Raw genomic sequence first — 5,012 nt, forward strand, 5'->3', positions numbered from 1 at the left:
AACCACCAAAAAAAAAAAAATCCATGAGCTCAATAGGTTCAAGAGAGTGTTTTAGTCCTGTGTGATTGTTCCTTCCAGGCTTCCACAGCACATCAATCTCCTACAGCCATGTACTCCTTGTGTGTAACCTGCCCTGGCTTTAAGGTGTTTTTCTTTTGCATCATCACCACAAAGAAAACCTCCATAAAAAAATAATGCTGTATTAAGGCACCATCAAAGCGGGTCAAACACTTCACTGGGGGAAACACACCCAGGGAGCTGCAGACCATGTTCCAGTGCCTGGGAGCTGTGTCAGCACCAGCAGAAAACCCAAACCAGTCACCTGCCACAGTGCTCCAGCTGCACATTCCCTGGCTGCTCGCTGAATAGCCAAGCACAGCTGAAGATAAACTCCCCAGATTCCTCAGATTTCAGATATGGGTCTCCCCTCCTGAGCCCTATTGCTCAAACCCTTCGTAGGAAGATGCCTCTGGGGTTTGGTGCCATCTTCACTGCTTGGCCCTGGTCCCCTCCCTCAGCACTCAGTGCCACATTCCAGGAGTGGGAACACCTGACTGCACCTCCCTCTCTGGAACTGGGGAATGGTGGGGAATGAAGGTCTGAGGTGCTGCACTCAGATTGCAGCTGGTGGAGCTGCAGCCTGCCCTGCTGGCACCTGTGCCCTGCTGGCACCTGTGCCCTGCTGCTTCAAGGAAACACCTCTTGTGCCAGCTCCACATCAGAGTTTAGCTCAAACACTATCCTTATCCAAAAAGGATCTCTACTGTGGCAAGGCTTCAGTCTGTGGTGTAATTGTCATTATAAAATATGAAAAAACACGATGTGAACATGCTGCTGTTCTCGAGGTAAAAAAGGATAGTTTATTTTCTGACTCCAACATTTAGAGATTTCCAACAGTGACACTGGATTGGAAGGTGGAAATGCCACCTCTCCAATGACACTGGACAAACAAACTGTTCATCAAATTTCTCCTCCTCCATAAAAGAATGCAAAACAATAAGTTATTTACAGAAAGTGTGTGAGAAAGTTCGTTACAAGAATGTAAACATCAGAAGGCTCAGAAAATCTTTTAAAAATCAGGGTGACAATTGCCAGGGAATTGAGGAATCTTTGCAATATTGCTGCTCCCTCAGTGCTGCCAGAGCAGCCCTGGGGGTGACTGGAGGCTCTCAAACCCCTGCCTGGGGGTGACACCAGGAACAGCCCAGCCTGCCACCACCAGGCTGTCACTGGCAGCCCTAGGGCTGACTGGAGGCTCTGAGACCCCTGCCTGGGGGTGACACCAGGAACAGCCCAGCCTGCCACCACCAGGCTGTCACTGGGACTAATTTGACATCCTTTTGTGGTGAGCAGGGTGACAAACAGGTTTGGGAACCAAGGTGTGCTGCTGCCACATCCCCAGGTACTGTGGGCAGCCAGGACATCGGTATCAGCCCTGCCATGGGTGGCACTCGGGGTGTGCCAGGGCTGCCCTCTGCCCCCAGCACCGTGCAGGGCTCAGCCAGTGCTGCTCCTGCTTTTTTCTGCTCTCTGAACACTGAGCCCCTTTTCTGCCTGTTGGACAGCACATCTCCCCTTTTCCTTGGCACCAGAGCATGCCCACGGACACAGGGCTGAATTCAGACAAACTGCAGAGAAGTCTGTAATCCTGCTGATGTCCAAATCAATGGCTTTGTCATTAACATCCCTGTGAGTGAAGTCAGTGCACTGAACTCACTTTTATTGAAGATATATTTCCTCAACAAACAAAAACAATTAAGAACACCTGGCGTAGTGACTCCACCCGTGTGGTGTGTGCCCTACCTGCTCTTCCTTAGTCTTTCAAAACAAAACATTAACAAAATCTACAATAACTCAGATTAAACAACACTCAAACTTGGTAGAAATTAATTTTGACAGAACAAAATGTACTTAATAGGACTCAGCCCTAAAAGGATATCAAATTAATAGAATTTAATTTAACATTACTTCAAATCTAACAATAGTGATGCTTAACTTAACATAATTTTACCAACACTTAATTTGCACTAAATAAAAACAGAACAGAACTGAAAATAAATCTCAGTAAAACTGGAATAGAACAGGAAATAGCTTAAAGAGAAGAACAATTAAAGTGGACATTGTCTGAACTCAGTAACACTCAAACTTAACAGAGATCAACTTAACCAAATCAACTGAATAGAACTCATCCTTAATCAAATTAACAAAACATATCTTAGTATTACTCAAATCTTCCAATATTGGACCTTTGCTTAATCTTATTAACAACAAAACTGCAGACAATCTGTGAACAGAATTATTTTTCTGGAGGGATTAAAAAGGGTGTGACAAATCCATTATAAATTTATGCAATGTAGATTCAGGTATAACAAATGATTAAAGATTACTCGGTGCAAACACTTTTAGATATATAAATTTCTAGAGCTGTGGCAATAAACCAGGTGCATGATTAAAACAACTTTGCTTGAGCAGTAATATTTTTTCTCATGAGCTAATTATTTCTAAACTTTCAAGAACTGCTGCAGATAAAATTCAAGGTTATAGACTTAGCTAAGAACTCAAAATTTATAACAATCAAATAATCTTGGGAGAAGGAGAGAGCCATGGGCTGGGTGCATGTGGCCGTGGTGGTGCTGCTAGAGACCATGGTGGGCAACCTCTACATGGAGGAGCACCTCTGCACTCATCTGAATTTCCTGAAGCTCTGCAAAGTCAAGGACTACAACTATTGTCTTATTTATAATGTACAGAGGGATTTTATTACACAAACTGGTTACTGCATGGGAACTGGCCGTGGAAGGGAATCCATATTTTGTCAGCTGTATGGTGATCAAGCCAGCTTTTTTGAGGCAAGAAAGGTGCCCAGAATCAAGCACAAGAAGGGAACTGTGTCAATGGTGAACAATGACAGGGATCAGCATGGATCACAGTTCCTCATTATCACAGGAGAAAACCTGGATTACCTTGGTGGTGTACATACAGTATTTGGAGCAGTGACAGAAGGCAAGGATGTATTGAAGACAATTAATGAAACCTTTGCAGATAAGGATTTTATCTCATATAAAGATACCAGGATAAATCATACAGCAATTTTAGATGATCCCTTTGATGATCCATCTGCCTTGTGTGTTCCTGATCACTTACCGGAACCTACAAAGTAACAGCTCAACAGTGGCAGAATAGGAGCAGATGAAGAAATTGATGACATGAAAGGATGGTCTGCAGATGAAATAGAAGAAGTTCAGGCAGAAAAAGAAGTAAAAACTTGTGTCATTCTTCTAGAAATGGGAGACTTACCAGAAGCAGACATCAAACCACCAGAAAATGTGCTGTTTGTTTGTAAACTGAATCCTGTGACCACAGGTGAAGACCTGCAGATAATACTTTCATGATATGGTTCCATTAAAAGTTGTGAACACTGGAGTCTGGTGAATCTTTTTGTTATACTTTCACTGAGTTTGAAAAAGAGGAAGATTGTGAGAAAGCCTACCTCAAAATAGTCAATGTACTGGTAGATGACAGATGGATATATGTGGATTTTAGCCAGTCTGTTGCAAAGATTAAATGGAAGGGAAAAGGTGGATGGAAGGACATGTACCAAGGAAGATTTCAAGGACTATGAGAAGGAATGTGACAAACTTTCAAAATTTGCTCTGAAAGAAAAGGTAAAACCAAAGCAAGATGCCAAATATGACCTTGTGCTGGATGAGGATGTAGAAGAATCTCACACAAGTCAGTCGCACTTGGCTAAAAAAACAGAAGAAAAAGCACCACCACTCTGAAGATGATGACAAGAGAACCAAAAAAATCTAGGGATTCTGACCAAAACCATGAAGAATGCTGTAGGGAGAGAACCAAGGATGAGAAGAAAGAGACAGAGCCGTAGCCATTCTCAGGAGAGAGATTACACTACAAACAAAAAGACAAGTACAGATGAAGGACAAGGAAAAGACAGAGAGGAGCTAAAATAATAAATTTAACTTTCTTTCATAATTCTTTTACCTGTCTATGGCACCCAAGTTTCTGATTCACAATCAAGAGATGTTACCGTGTCTTTGCAAAATCTACAAAGTTTATTCTGAATTCACTACTGCTCTTTAAATGTCTGATTTTCTGCTGCAATACATAAAGCCCATTTCCTTCAACATGTGCCATATAAAAGATGGAGGAAAACCATAAATAATAAAACTACAGCTCTGTTTTTTATCTTGCTCTGTAAAAGCAAAATGTGTTAGCAAGAACTAATCCTCCAGTCTGCTGCTCCTGCTCTCTTTTATCTAGTTTTTTGTTTAGGTTTTGTTGAAATCAACACCTTCTATCAGGGTAAGAATTGCTGTTTCATTTGTTTGCTCATTAGGAACAAGAAAGTGCATATTCCAGAAAGGCTTGATGTACAGATGAAGCTGTCAAGAGCAATGTGAATTCTAACAGAGTCATTTCTCAAATGTGATAATTACTGTTTATTTTATAGGCTTACACATGACATCCCATTATTAAAGTAACTCCCACTTCAGCTTTTATTATTACCCACACTTTTCAATCTCTTATCGACCCCAAGCAAAACTGTATTTTTCTGCACAGCAACAACAAAAAGCTAACACTCAACATTTACTTTACCAGGAATTATTCTCCAAGCTATTTCCACATTTTAAAAGGTGCCTCATTTGAAAATACCGATGGCTTCCATTAGGGATTGAAATTGCCCTTTAGAATAGACTGGATAAATCAAAGTGTGGGGAGAACCAGTCGGACTTTCAAAAGCATTTTGGAGCTAGTCCAGCTGAGCTCCCACACAGATCAATGAGGAGTTTAACATCATTTTCCAGGACAGGAGCAACCGGAAGGGAAAAGCCATGTAGTTACTTTGTGCAGAATTCCATGCCATGACCTTGGATAATTATGGGGAAACCACAGACCTCCTAAAAATCTGTATCTGGTACATCTGGGCCACCCCACACAGTGTGGGACCCCTGTGTTTCACAGGAGCTGATGACAGGTGGTCACAGACCACC

The 5,012-nt window shown here is 42.0% G+C and overlaps 1 pseudogene; it reads left to right on the forward strand.

The window, feature by feature from the left end:
• The first annotated feature begins 1,755 nt into the window (after positions 1 to 1,755).
• On the forward strand, positions 1,756 to 4,216 carry LOC120497214 (annotated as a pseudogene).
• The last annotated feature ends 796 nt before the right edge of the window (positions 4,217 to 5,012 follow it).

Source organism: Passer montanus, unplaced genomic scaffold (assembly GCF_014805655.1).
Source record: "Passer montanus isolate IOZ18808 unplaced genomic scaffold, ASM1480565v1 scaffold124, whole genome shotgun sequence".
In the NCBI taxonomy this organism is placed as follows: Eukaryota; Metazoa; Chordata; class Aves; order Passeriformes; family Passeridae; genus Passer; species Passer montanus.